The sequence below is a fragment of the Neovison vison genome, chromosome 4 (assembly GCF_020171115.1).
Source record: "Neovison vison isolate M4711 chromosome 4, ASM_NN_V1, whole genome shotgun sequence".
Classification (NCBI taxonomy): Eukaryota; Metazoa; Chordata; class Mammalia; order Carnivora; family Mustelidae; genus Neogale; species Neogale vison.
This window is the reverse complement of record NC_058094.1, coordinates 208,839,592-208,854,471: the sequence shown is the minus strand read 5'-3', so window position 1 is coordinate 208,854,471 and position 14,880 is coordinate 208,839,592. Positions and strand designations below refer to the sequence as shown.

Genomic DNA, 14,880 nt, shown 5'->3' with positions numbered 1-14,880 from the left:
TATTATCTTTGCATGGTATAATTATGAACATTTTAAATTTTCTTTTTATTGCTTTTCTACAATGAACACATATACATGTCTTTTTAAGAAAATACCGTATTTATTAACATGTCATAACAGAGACTCAGAATTAATTAGAGAATCAGAAATTTAGAATTTTTATTTAGAAGAAACTTTAAATACCATTTCTGTCCTCATTTTTCAAGTGGGGCAACAGGCCCAGTGAGGATAAGTGACTTGCCTGCCCAAAATCTGAGAGTGAGCCTTTAGGGCCATAATCATACTATCCATACTTATGGGGGTTGGGGGAGGTTTTAATTATAAAAATTATAAAAATTAAAGCATTTTCACTAAAGATAATTTTAAGTTTGAAGAAAGAAAATGAAAATCACCTCTATGCTTATAAACAACCATTGACTTTGGAGGGTTTTTCGTTTGTTTTTAAAATTTCTCGGGGTACCTGGGTGGCTCAGTGGGTTAAAGCCTCTGTCTTCGGCTCAGGTCATGATCTCAGGGTCCTGGGATCAAGTCCCGCAACAGGCTCTATGCTCAGCGGAGCCCGCTTCTCCCTCTCTCTCTGCCTGCCTCTCTGCCTACTTGTGATCTCTCTCTCTGTCAAATAAATAAATAAAACCTTTAAAAAAAAAAAATTTCTCACTGCAAAAATAATATATTTTCAATGCAAGAAAACTTTTAAAATATAAAACCAAAAATTAAGGAAAAGACAAAATTTTAACATTCAATCACATAACTGGTGATATCGAAATTACTTCTTCTTTAGACTTAGTACCTGAAGCCAGTTTTGGGGCAAGAGACTAGGTCCATGACAAGTGTTTTTAAATTAGCAAACCTTGGTTGATTCTTTAATTTGGGAATATTGTTACAAAGAAGATCAATACTAAGAATTTTATTTCATAATTGTTTAATGAAAGACAAAGGACCAAAAAAAACCAAAAAACAAAAAAAAAAACACCCCACAACCACCACCACAAATAAAAGATAAAATACTCCAGTTCTATTTAGGGATCTTCTTTGTAGATTAGTGAATATAAAGATAATCCACAAACACAGCTAATTATAAGTTCTATAACACTAATTTTCTGTTCAAGATTACTCACTATTAATTCATTGCTCTTATTTATTTGAGAGAGAAAGAGAGAACATGGAGGGGGAGGGAGCAGAGGGAGGAGCAAACTCCCCACTAAGCAAGGAGCCCAACTTAGAGCCTGATCTTGGGACTCCAGGATCATGACGGGAGTCCAAGGCAGATGCTTAAGGACTAACCCATCCAGGCGCTCCTTTCTTTCCTTTTATTTATTTTTTTAAAGACTTATTTGATAGAGAGAGTACAGGAGGGAGGGGCAGACAACGAGGGAAAGAGAGTCTCAAGAAAACTCCCTGCTGAGTCAGACAACAGGCTCTTGGACCCTGAGATCATGCCCTCAGCGGAAATCTGGAGTCAGACGCTTAACTGAGCCACGGAGGCAACACCATTCATTGCTCTCTTGTATTTACCAGTACCTTTACAGCGTATTCCATAAAACATTGCTGGCATTAATTAAATTAATTAATTAAAAAACATAAATTATGAACAAATATATTTATAAAAACGAGCTAATCAAACTCATAAGTTACTGAACTACCATTAACTCAATTAGCAACACATTTTTAAAAACTATTTCATCTTTATCTTGTCCTTTTAAAATTCCTACCGTCTGGGACACCTAGGTGGCTCAGCCAGTTAAGCATCTGCCTTCTATCGGGTCATGATCCCAGGGTTCTGGGATCAAGTCCTGGACAGGGCTCCTCCCTCGGGGGGGGGGGGGGGGGGGAGCCTGCTTTTCCCTGTGCCTGCCACTCCACCTACTGGTGCATTCCGGCCCATACTCTCACTCTCTGATAAATTAAAAAGAAATTTCTACCTTCTATATACTTTATAATACACACAAATGTATTAGTACAATAGCATAGGAACATCGTTTATAAATAAATGTAATTCAGAATGTGTGCTCAAAATTTTTACTTGTATGGGTGACCATCAAAAGTTGGAGATCACTGTCCCAGAACCTAGGGCTTAGCCAACAAAATGATCTCCTAATCAAATTTCAAAGATGCAAAAATCAGAGGAAGTAAAAATGACTGATTATCTAACATTTCAGAATAAGGGGCACCAACCTGGGTGGCTCAGTCCTGTGACAGAGCCTTGAATTGGGCTCCCTGCTCAGTGGAGTTTCCCTCTCCTTCTCCCCAAACCCCTGCTTGTGCTCCCTCTCAAATAAATAGAATTTAAAAGTAAAATAAATAAAATTACAGAATGAAATGATTTTAGAACAAATAAGTTCTAATATGAAACGTTATTAAAAACTTGCTTCAATTTTTAAAAAAGTTTTTTTTTTTTAAAGATTTTATTTATTTATTTGACAGAGAGAAATCACAAGTAGACAGAGAGGCGGGCAGAGGGAGAGAGAGGGAAGCAGGCTCCCTGCTGAGCAGAGAGCCCGATGCGGGACTCAATCCCAGGACCCTGAGATCATGACCTGAGCCGAAGGCAGCGGCTTAACCCACTGAGCCACCCAGGCTTTTTTATTTGACAGAGAGAGAGATCACAAGTAGACAGAGAGGTGGGGGGGGGGTCGGGTGGAGGGCAGGCTTCCTGCTGAGCAGAGAGCCCCATGTGGGGCTCAATCCCAGGACTCTGAGATCATGACCTGAGCTGAAGGCAGAGGCTTAAACCTCTGAGCCACCCAGGAGCCCCAAAAATTTGCTTAAATTTTAAATAAATAAATTTTAGATAAAATCTAGATTTTATTAGTAACTTAAGAAATTTGGACACTAGCAATTTATTAGCATGAAACCATCATAGATCTCAACACATTCAGTAACTGTCGTATTTCAGAAAGACCCTGTAAAATAGGCCAATGGTATTTTCATTTCATGGTCAGAAAAATTAAGCAAGGAAAGAATGCCTTGTGACAAATAACTAGCCTGAAACATCTGTGCATTTTAGAAAACTTTCAAAGTATGTAACTCGCAACTTAAACATTTTTGAGTACTATCTATGAACCACTTAGCTTTCTTTTAAAACTCATTCTCTCTTTAAAACAATAGTAATTTGGGGGTGCCTGGATAGCTCAGTGGGTTAAAGCTTCAGTCTTCAGCTCAGGTCATGATCCTAGGGTCCTGGGCACAAGCCCCGCACCAGGGTCTCCACTTGTCGGGGAGCCTGCTTCCCCTTCTCTCTCTCTCTCTGCCTGCCTCTCTGCCTACTTGTGATCTCTGTCAAATAAATAAATAAAATCTTAAAAAAAAAAAACAACAGTAATTTGATCACCCACAAAGCCTACTGTATATAGTACATGAATAGACAGTCCTACACTAGTGTGAATTCCAGCGTATTAAAACAAAACAAAACAACAAAAAAACAAGGAATCCCAGAACACTTCACAAGATTCTGAAATTGGTTAAGCTTTGCTTTGGTATTCCTCCCACCTTCCTTCTGGTGCTCTCAGTCCTATCTCCTGGAGGTGCCTCAGATCTCTCCAAAGTTCTTCACCTGAGATACTCAAAATTTCTTCCCTTGGGTCTGTCCCAGTCAATCAAACTAACTAATTTCAGCCAACCAACACAACCAGTATTTGATATAATTAACTGAAAAGGCCCTTTACGTTTCTGTGTGTCAAGAACGCTTTGAGATTTTCAGAAAAGTTATGGACCCTCTCCCCAGAAAAATTGCACAGGCACACATAAAAAACTTCCCATACAATTTCAGGAGATCAGGGTTAACGGCCAAAATATAATCCATGAATCCCAGAACTATAAAACCCAGGTTAAATACTCCTGAACTTAACATTTAAATATTACAAAACCTCAAAACTCTTCAAGAGGAATTTGCATTAACAAAAAACTCGGGATGCCTGGGTGGCTTAGTCTATTGAGCGCCTGCCTTCTGCTCAGGTCATGATCCCAGGGTGTTCAGATGAGTCCCAAGCAAAGCTTCTTGCTCAGTGGGGAGCTTGTTTCTCTCTCTGCCTGACACTCCCTGCTGCTTGTGCTCTGACAAGTAAGTAAAATCTTAAAAAATAAATAAATAAATAAAATAAACTCAAACATATTATACTATATACCCAAATCTATAAAATCTAATTGTTAGAACTGAAACCTTCTCCCAAAACTTTTATGCTATAATTCCCATAAGAGAAAAGGAAGAACAGAACCTATTTATAAGCATGGGTCATCTATTAAACTGGATTTTAAAGACCTTACCCATATTCAGTAATGCTCTAGAAATTTATTGTGTTCACTATCATGATTCCTGTCAAAACAATACACATGCACATTACATACACACACACTCAGAAAATGCCTTTTATCTCTTAATTGCCAAATCCAGTTTTCATCCCAATGAGCTCTCCCTAGGATTTCATGTTGCTAAATTTCCTGTTAAAATTTCCTTAACCCCTAACCTTAGCTTCTTCAAACCCATACTATTTATCTTATCTCTTTAGCCATTCTTTTTCAACTTCCCTCATACCACCCCTCTTCCTCCATTTGACCTTCAGATGTAGATGCTTGACAAGGTTGCCCTTCGCCTTCTCCTCAATCCTGATATTATAGTTTTTTGCAGTTTCTGTATGACATTATGCTAATGAATACAAATCTCTTAACTGATCCCTTCTTCCCCTTCTGTTCCAGCCCAGATCTGTCAATAGGGAGATACTTGACGGATCTTGACTCCCACATCTAGAATCATACCCTATCACCTTCTTTCTCAAATTCTGTTCTTCCAATACATCCCCTATCTTAACTAAAGGCATCATCACTCATTAATGAAATATAATCTCTGAACTACCCCATACTCTTCCCAATCGGCATAACCTCATCAGCTTCATTTTCCACTACTGCTCAAACACAGCAAAATCCACTTGCTATTCCTCAGACTATCAATGCCCTTCCTCTAACCGCTTCTCCGTCAGAGGAAACAGTTACTCACTTTTCCAAGTCCTACTTAAAGATCTCCTACAGTCTTCCCTAACCTCACTTACTCTCCCACATCACTCACCCCCTGCCTCTATAATTCCACACCAATCTTTATTTTACTTCTCAACAAGCTATTATCATAGTTAGTCCAGCCCTTATCTTTCTCCTTTAGTAGACAAGGCCTATGGTTTAGTTGTTACTGTAGCACTTAACACATGCCTGGACTATAGTTATGTCTTTGATCAATGACTGGTGAATGAATGGCAAAACTCCGAAATAAGGACAGAGTTAATTAAGGTTATTATCTCACTGAAGGGTGTACCTTATCCCCTTTTGAACATAAAACAAAAATTGAGTCCCCTAGTCCCTCATTCCCCATTTCTAGTCCAATGCTCAGTTTTAAGCAATGTTTCATGGGGACATTTCCTCACTTCCTCTTGTTCTTTGTAGGGTTAGCTGCCAGCCTAACCACATTAGCATTCAGGAGCAGCAACAAAACAGACTCTCCAAGTTCTAAAAAGCAAAGACTTTACAATTACCAATAGTAATACAAGTTGCTTTTGAAAAATAGTCTTAACGTTTAAGCATACAAACTTCATTCTTCATAATTCTGAAAAAGGCTTGGCCTAGTTTACCCAACAGGCACCATTTAAGAGTTTTTAAGAAGGGCGCCTGGTGGCTCAGTAGGTTAAAGCCTCTGCCTTCAGCTCAGGTCATGGTCTCAGAGTCCTAGGATGGAGACCCACATCAGGGGTCTCCGTGGGGAGCCTGCTTTCTCCTCTCTCTCCCTGCCTGCCTCTCTACTTGCGATCTCTGTCTGTCAAATAAATAAATAAAAATCTTAAAAAAAAAAAGTTATTAAGAAAATGTCCATTTAAACCATCAGCCAAAATTTTCACATTTATAACCATAGGAATCGGCATGCATGAATAAATCTAAATACTGTGCTTGTATACTAAGTACACTATAAACAGCAGTCACAATCACCAGATGACCCACACACTGAGTAGTTCTTTTAGCTTCCTTTAAAAATACAGGCCCAAAGGGGCACCTGGCTAGCTCAGTCTGTTAAGCGTTTGACTCTTGGCTCAGGTCATGATCTCAGGGAGTCATGATATCAAGCCCTGAGTCAGGATCTGTGCTTGCGGTATACTTGGGATTCTCTCTCCCTCTGCCCCTCCCTAGCTTGCTAGCTCACTCTCTCAAATAAGTAAATCAATCATTTAAAAAAAAAAAAAAATGCCCAAAATTCCAAGTCCCAATCTATAAAACTAGAATCTTTTATCAGAATCAGTTATTTTTTCCCCTCTTCCCCCCACCAACTTTCCCAAAACATACTCACACACACTCACACACATCCACACACACCCACACACCCCTCTCTAAACAAACCTGGTTTCCTCAAGAAATTATCTGATGGCTCAGTAACAGTTTGATAAAGCAGGTTACAAGGTCTAGGATTCTGGAGGAGATCCCATATGGTACAATTATCTTCTAAGAGACTACTTTTGGTGACAGAATACAGATTTGTCTCGAGGGATCACAAATGTGGTAGGCTTGCCTTATTTGCCTCCTAGTTGTTTTTTTTTTTCTTTCAAGAATATACTAAAAGCTCTCTTTAAACATGTATTTGACTTTTCAGTTCATATAAATGTTCACATTTCAGGCACACAGACATGTGAAAAGGCAAAAAATATATATATATGATGAAATGTGTCTGAAGCTTCAATAACTAAACTGCACTGAGTGGGATCATAAACTCATTAGCCTAATTCTGAACTGCACTTCAGAAAAGATATATATTCCAAGGCATATGTAATCCACTTATTTTTCTTGAGCAGTCAAAAATTCTTCTCATTTTCCAAGTTTGTACATATTACATCAAAATAACTTCAGACAAAGCAGTCTTGTTGCTTCAAGATTAAAAGTTTCCAATAGCTCAATACGGTTGTACTCTTCTGGAAACACCTGAAATTGATTTGTCTCACCTCCTTTTACTATTTCTCTTCCAGCCCACTCACCTTAGAATATTGATGGATAAAAGTTCTAACTGAAAAGCCCAAAAAGTGAATAACCCACCCCCTAGCTAATAAGAACTATGATATACAATGCACAAAAATTAGCATGTATCCAGAGTCTCAAAACAAAACAAAACAAAACAAAACCAATGATTGGACTTGGTCTAAATAAAATGTTTCTAAAATAAGCTTAACAAGTAGGTTTCTTCTTCATCGCAGTTTTACTAAACATTTATGGAAAATTGTATTTGGATAAGCTCAAGCTGAAAATACTAGTTAGCTCTCAAAGAAAACATGAAAGAACAAAGAAAATTTTCTAAAACATTTTTTTACAAAAGAGTGGCATTTAAGACTGATTTTCCAAATACAATACACACACACACACGTGTAATTTTATAATTAATTCGCATCACACAAAGTCAGACACATTTAAATTCAAATATCACATTTCCTAGACTAATTACAACCCCAGAGAGGGTGCACTGAAATTGAGGTTAGAGTAGACACTTCCGAGGCTCAACAACCCAGAGTTCCCACTTTATACTCCACAGTTTTTCAGTGGCACTAAGTGGATGAACAAGCCCACTGCAGCACAAAGCATTGGGTTGCCTAAAGAGATCTAACAGAAGCTGAACATATGCAATAACTTCCTGTTCTCCAGAGGACTGGAGGGTGTGCTTCTAAAGGCTGACAATTCATAGCCCTTCCAAAAACCAAAAGTATGTCTTTTCAAATACTTGTGAAAAAAATTTTAATTCCAAAAATTAACTGTTCATCATTACTACTCCCCCCAAATTTACTGAATGCCTTACTATATATAAGATGTATAAAAAATTTAATCCCAGACATACGCAGTTTAAATTTCCCTTAAAAAAGTCACCCATTTGTGATTACTTCACATAAAATACTTCTTGAAGACAACCCAGGGGTCTTCTTGAACTCACAGTATACAGGCAATGCAAAATTCAGGTATTTAAATCACAGGGAGTTTGTCTTCCACTCCCTAAAAAAATTAGAAATGGATGTATACTTGTGATTTAATAATAACAAGAAACCTACAATTTGGGGTTCCATCAATACATGAATTGGGAGGGAAACTTGAAATCCTTTCTTCTTTAATCCCTTTTAGATGTGAACAAGGGCTCTTATTATCTGCTACTCTTCGAGTTTCTTCCTAAATCCAGGAGCTAAGTTTCCTCAAACCTGGTAAGAAATCTATTTTCATGAAAACTCCTGGCTTGAGGATGATTTTTTCTTTCTTTCTTTGCTTTCCTTTTCTTTCCTTTTTTTTTTTTTTCCCAGCTAAATGAGAATATGACCACTGACTACTAATCAAAAAGTCATTTTCTCTCATATATGTTGAGTCTGAGATTGGGGGAGGGGAAAGGCACATAGCATGAAATCAAAGGATTTCAAAAAAGGATGTGCCAGAAGATGGTAAGCAGTACTTATTAATCTGATTGCTTTATTTTTGTCTTTGTCATGGATTTAGTTGAAAGTCACATCTAATGCCTGACAGAATTAAAAAAAAATCCCTTGACACAAACAATTTTGAACACCCAAGAGTAAGTATTACATGAGATAATTGTTTCCTCCTCTGCTCATAAAATAAGGAAATTGCACACATGCACAGATTCTAGTCATATTTTCACTACCTTATGAGATAACACAACAAGAACATTTAAACACAAATCTGGATACTAGTACTGAATTTTAAAAACAAAACAAAAAAACCAGCATCTCCAAGGCTCCCCTCTCATCCTTCCTTGCGTGAGGAACCCAATAACTTACTGTTCAAAGTCAAAGTAAAAGGAATTGTTTTAAAAGGCTGGGCATGAAATAGGAAAAGGATCACGGTGAGCACACATGATGCCCTGGGAAAAAAAGGCGAGATGGCGCATACCCATTCTCCTGTGAGCACTGTCCAAGCTGACAGGTTCACTCACACTGCCTTCACCTTAAGTTTCCCAAGCCACTGTCTCTACACACTTAAGAAAACATGAATTTTGCTCTGACCACAAAAAGAATCAAGCACAACTGACACCAGTTCTGAAGTAAGCAATTAATATATTCTAATGGTTAAGAAAGGTTGGAGATAGGCAACAGCTCCTCCAACTGGCTGGAGATTACCATTTGAAGCCCTAAAAATATTAAGATTTTTAAACAACTCCCAAGTTCTGATGGGCACAGTCAGATGCACTATAGAAACTTTGGGACCAGCAGCAACGACACAACAGGTGAGAAAGGCGGTGGACATCACTGCACAGTGAGGTGGACAACATGCAGAGGCAAACCCTTGAGCTCCCCGAAAGGCTGGGGATGTGAAATAATACCCATGCACAAGGCCATCCAGAGCCCCTGTCTTTACAGCGGCAACAGTTTGGTTCCTTCCGAGGGTCGCGCCACTCCCCCTTCTCCTCACCCAGGGGACCACCACCCCAGGCACAGGAAGAACCGAGGCCCCTCCACCGGCAGCATCTCAGCTGAGGAAGAAAACACAATGTCGCTCCTTATTTCTGCGTACAAAAGGACTTTGCGCCCTCCTCCTCGAACTGCCGCCGCTGCCGCCCGGGGCCGCCTCCTAACTTGCAAGAAGGTGGGCAACGCGCCATATTCCAGCGTCCCCCAGTCTACCTGGGTAACAAGCCCACGCCACCCCGGCGGGAGGGAAGCTTCGGCGGCCGCCCGAAGAGCCAGCCTCCTCTCCTGCAGGAGACAGCGGCTCCCGCACCCCGGCCCGGCCCGCCGCGCCGCCCGCGGACCAGACCGGGGAAGGGCCGAGGGGGCGAGGGGGGAACCGCGGCTCCGGTCCCGCGCAGCCCGCCCACCTCCCGCTCCCGGGCCCGGCGCGCTCTCCCGGACCTCCCGCTCCCGAGCCCGCGGGAAGGCCGGGCCCGGGCCCCGGGTTCTACGGTGGCGACGGGGCCGCGGCCCCCAGAGCCTCAGGCGGCGGGGGAGGCCGGAACCCTGGGGCTCTCGGGAGGGCAGCGCCTCCCTCCCGAGCCCGCCAGGACGCCTGGGGCCTACTGCGGCCTGCGCATCCTCGGGGTGGCGGTTTGACTGGGCCGGGCCGGGGCCCCCCGCCCGAGGCGGGCCGAATCCGGCGGGGGCCCAGGCCCGGAGCCGGGGGCGGCAGGGTGCAGGCTGCGGGGCGGGCCGGCCGGCCGGCGGGCGGGCGGCGTGTTGCGGCTGCGCCGGGGCTGAAATAGCTGGAGATTGCGCGGTAGGGCACTCACCTCAGAGCGGCTGCGCTACCGTGGGCCTGCGCCGTGGAGACTGCGACCGCGCCGGCTCCTCGCAGCCTCCTGCCACCAGCGGCAATGGCGAGCGCTGCCGCCTCTGCCGCCGCCGCCGCCGCCGAGGAGGGGGAGGGGAGGGAGAGGGGGCACGCACGCGACGCACGGGCTCAGCTTCCCCGCCCGGCGGCCGCCATGATGGGGAGGTCGGCGCTGCTTCAGCAGCGCCGGCCCGGAGGGGGTTTCGGGCGAGCATCCTTCCCGGCCCCCGCGGCCTCCTGGAGCCCACATTTAGCTTGAAAGGGTTGGATGGGGCCGGAACCATGAAGGCAACTGGATTAGTCAAGTGTGGACTCTCGGGAAAGTGGCGCAGGCAGCCCAAGATGGTTGCTAATCTGGAAATAGTAACATTTCTCGCCCCCAACCCCGAGAATTATATCACCTCCTGAGTAAGCCTCGACAGTTGGGAAGGGGCTTCCCCGCATTTCCCTCAGCCTTGACAGCGCATCTTCACCCTTTCTTTGGAACGACCTTTGTTTCCACCCTGCCCAGGTATTTAAAAGCAAAATTTTCCGCGCAAAGCAACACATTAATTTATCTGCTCGTTCATTCGTTTGGCAAACATTTCTAGAGGGTCCCTTCTGTGCCACTTTTGTTCTGGGCACGCTGGAGATGCACTTGTTAGACGAAGTCCTTGCTCTCAAGCAGCTTGTACGTTTGATGCGGGCAGTCAGAAGCAATAGGGACCTCCGAGCAGGTGCCTGAGAAGTAAAGGGGAGTGGGTAGCGGAAAAACAATCTAATGTTAGAGACATACGAGAGGTATTTTAGTTCTTAGTTTTTAAAAGGGTGATCAGGAAACTACGTGCATCAGAATCACTAGGGCTGATTACTTAAATGCTGGGCCCCAGTTGGTTGTCGCCACAACCTTGGCTTGTTAGCCCAGAAAACTGCATTTTTAACAGCCCCCCTACTCACACTTTGTCCTGGTAATTCTCATGAACACCATAATTTAAGAACCATTGCGTCAGAATGCACGGTTGGTTCAGGCTACCAAATCATCTCAAATCAAGATGCTGCAAAAGACTTCATGGTCTCCTGGCCACCAGAATTGCCCTGTCCAATCCGTTCTCCGCCCTATAGCGTGAGTGGTCTTTCAAAAAAGAAAATCATGTCATTTCCCTGCTTAACAGGCTTAGTAAGATCCCATTGCACGTAAGTTAGAGCCCAAAATTCTTTGAGTTGGCTTCAGGGTCCTTGGTGACCTCACCCCTGCTGTCATTTTGCCCTCATCTGCCACAGACTTCTCCCTCAGGCTGCAGCCAAATCAGGAAGCTCTCAAGTCATACATGGTGGGAGGTTCTCCTACCTCAAAATTTTTGAAAGGGCTGCTTTCTTTGCATAGAATGTTCTCCACTCTACAGCTTCTGGTCACCTGCCACTTCTTAGGGTGTCAACGTTAATGCCTTTTCCTCCAGGCAGCGTTCTCAAATCCCCTCAGATTGACTGGTTTCGCTCTTTAATCCTTATACCCAGTCTTTATCATCTGTGCTTACTGAGCACTCACAATGTTTCAGGCCCTATTTTAAGTCCTTTACACACATCATCTCCTTTCTCATGTAGTTGTCAAGGAAGAGTCCATGAGGCAGGTATACTATTATTATTACCTCATTTCGCACGTAGAGAAAACAGGGGCATGTTGAGGTGGAGCCCAAACCCAGACAGTAAGAGGTCTGAAAGCCATCAGCTTGACCTCAGAGTTGTGCCTCTAACCATTATCAGCATTTTCACATTGCAGGTTGGTCCCCACCGAGGAAGCATAAAATGAACGTAGTGGGTCATGACCACCATTTCATAAAAGAAGTAGAAAATATCAGAGAGCATCAGACTTAGTAAGGCTCTTGTTTCGTGAAGCTTTTATTTGAGATATATAAATGTATGTACCTGGGTTTGCATATTTGTTCTGAATCATGATATAAAACACGTTTCTTACTGGATTACGGCTGCAAAAAGTTTGAAAGTATTGCGTTACTCTTTCTCCACAGCACTTCTCAGACCACGAATCGTCCACAAACCAGAAGCTGCAGGCGGGCAGGGATTTCTTCTTGTTCGTGATTATATGCCAGCATCTCATGCAATGCCTGGTTCACAGTAGACCTTCAATAAGCATATAATGAGAGATTTCTGTGTCTACTCTCCTCAGACATGCAAGTTATTTTCTTAAGACAAATGAGCCTGTGAACCCCAGTTGCTCTGTCCAAAAGGTCTTCATATAATAACCAAAGATTCTAGAATCAGTCTCAGGAAAAAGGCAGAAAAATCTAGCCTAAGAGATTAAAAGAACTGGATTCCAACAAAGTGACAGTGATCAGCTTCAACACAAGAAAGCCAGAAACTGTAGATAGGATAATGTCAGAAGACAACTCTATAAGGTAAGGTGTGGGTAGTAGTTGCATTAAGAAAGAAGGGATGACTTGGGTTGCCTGGCTGGCTTAGTCAGTGGAGCGTGTGGCTCTTGGTCTCAGGATTGTGAGTTCAAACCCTGCCTAGAGGAGAAAGGAAAGGAAAGAAAAAAGAAGAGAAAAGAAAAGAAAAGGAAGAGGGTGGAGAAAGAAAAGGAATAAGAAGGGAGAAAGGGAGGGAAAAGAAGGAAGAAGGGAAGGAGGGAAAGGAAGGAAGGAACAAACAGGGAGGGAGGAAGGAAGGGAGAGAGAGAGAGAAGGAAAAGAAGGAAGGAAAGAAGGAAGGGCAGACTGACTTAAAATGACTTAATCTTGGTGCCCAGAATAAGGATGAAAAGAAGCCTACACCTTTGAGAATATATTGGGGGTTCATCAACCCTGGCAATGCAGTAGATTTCCAAGTTGGCTTTGACTTCAATAAGCTGCTGGTCATTTGGGGGCACCTGGATGGCTCCGTTGGTTAAACATCTGCCTTCAGCTCCGGTCATGATCTCAGCTCCTTGGGATCGAACCCCGCATGGGGCTCCCCGCTCAGCGGGGCATCTGCTTGTCCCTCTCCCTCTGCCCTTCACCCCCACTCGTGCTCTCGCTCTTAAAAAAAAAAAAAAGCTGCTGGTCATTTGACTGGCTGGTTATACTGTGTGCTAAGAACCAAATGAGTGGTCCTACAGGTAATAAATATTCCAGGGTAATCAGAATTGAAGTTATGTGGGAAATTTCAGAGAGATGTACCTTGATTTAGCCTTGAAGGCTGGGCAAGATTCTTATGGGCATAGAGCAGAAAGGTGAAGACACTTTAACTGGGTGGATTGTTGTGGGAGACAGAGCGGTAGGTGGAGGTGGGAGGCCTCCCAAGTGTTTAGTCAGTAAAGCAGTGAGGTAGGTCTCTGTTGGAGCAGCCAACATTCAGGCCTGTCCGCGCTGGTTTGCTCACTAGTGGGACACTGGACAGGAGCTGACTTGTGGGGAGGCTTTTAGCTATAGAAGGTAGTCTTCTAGTGTTGACTGTGTCCCTTGCGGTGGGGTGGGGGGGACAGCAGGGGAGGAGATGAAGAAATATGGCTGAAGCAACAGTTTTCACAGGAACCCTCCAGGACCCATGTGTAAGAGCCCCAAGAGAGTTCAAAGCACCAGCCTCCCCATTTCTACTTTGGAATGTGTGCCGCCCCAGCCCTATAAGGATTAATGGGAACCTGGAACTTTGTAAACAGTACAAGGGAGTTTTGCCTCTTTGAGAGCAGTGAGGGCTGGCCCCGGGTGGGGGGGAGGGATTGCCAGAGAACGCTGGTCCCCACAGCCACACCCTCATGCTCTCATGGTACCATTGGTTTTGGAGTCAGACTCCAAGTTCAAAGCCTGGCCATACTACTTCCTACCTATGAGACCTTGACAAGTCACTCAACATTTTAAGCCTCTGCTTCTCTGCCCAAGATGTGGAGGTTAAGAGATAATATAAGGACTCAGAGCAGAGCCTGGACCCAGGAAGCTCACAGTAAGCGCTGGGTATTATTAGCACTTCCCAGCTACCATTAATCATGCAGATTGCTTGGTACAAAATACAGGTACAATAGATGTTGGCTGTTTTCGTGGTGATGATGGTGAATAAGTATTTGTGAGCACAGGTAAATATCCCTGGGGACTCCCCCCAAAGCTAGGGAGAGGATTCAAGGGATGCCAAAGCAAGGATTTGTGTATGGGAGCAGTGTGTTACAAGGTTAGAAATGTCAGGGTGAGTTTTTTTATGCCTGAGGGTGGTTTGGGAGGAAAAGGATGGAAGATAGTGTTCACTGCTACTTTATTTAAATTAATATTTCTGTATTAAGGTACCAACTTTTAGGGTGTCTGGGTGGCTCAATCGGTTGAGCGTCTGACTCTTGATTTCAGTGCAGGTCATGATCTCAGGGTCATAAGATCAAGCCCTGTGTCAGGCTCCACGCTCAATGTGGGGTCTGCTTGAGATTCTCTGTCCTCCTTCTGCCCCTCCTGCTTGTGCTCTCTCTCTCTCTCAAATAAATAATCTTAAAAAAAAAAAAAGTAACAACTTTTAAAATCTATTTTTCTTTGAGCCTCTAAGCCGATTTCTTCTATTTCAAAATCTGAGAAATTCGAACAGTCATTTTCAAAGGACCGTCTTCACCCTGAACCTAGAGTATATTGATAACCCCCTATCATGTGTATTTCCTGCTTC

At 43.3% G+C, this 14,880-nt stretch overlaps 1 protein-coding gene across 1 annotated transcript in view; it reads right to left on the bottom strand.

Moving 5' to 3' along the window:
* Positions 1–10,311, bottom strand: part of NRF1 (nuclear respiratory factor 1) — a 145,915-nt gene extending 135,604 nt beyond the window's left edge. The window contains exon 1 of the mRNA XM_044246558.1: positions 10,232–10,311. The gene's annotated coding sequence lies outside the window, so the exon portion shown is untranslated. The remainder of the gene's footprint in view (positions 1–10,231) is intronic.
* Between the last annotated feature and the right edge of the window lie 4,569 nt (positions 10,312–14,880).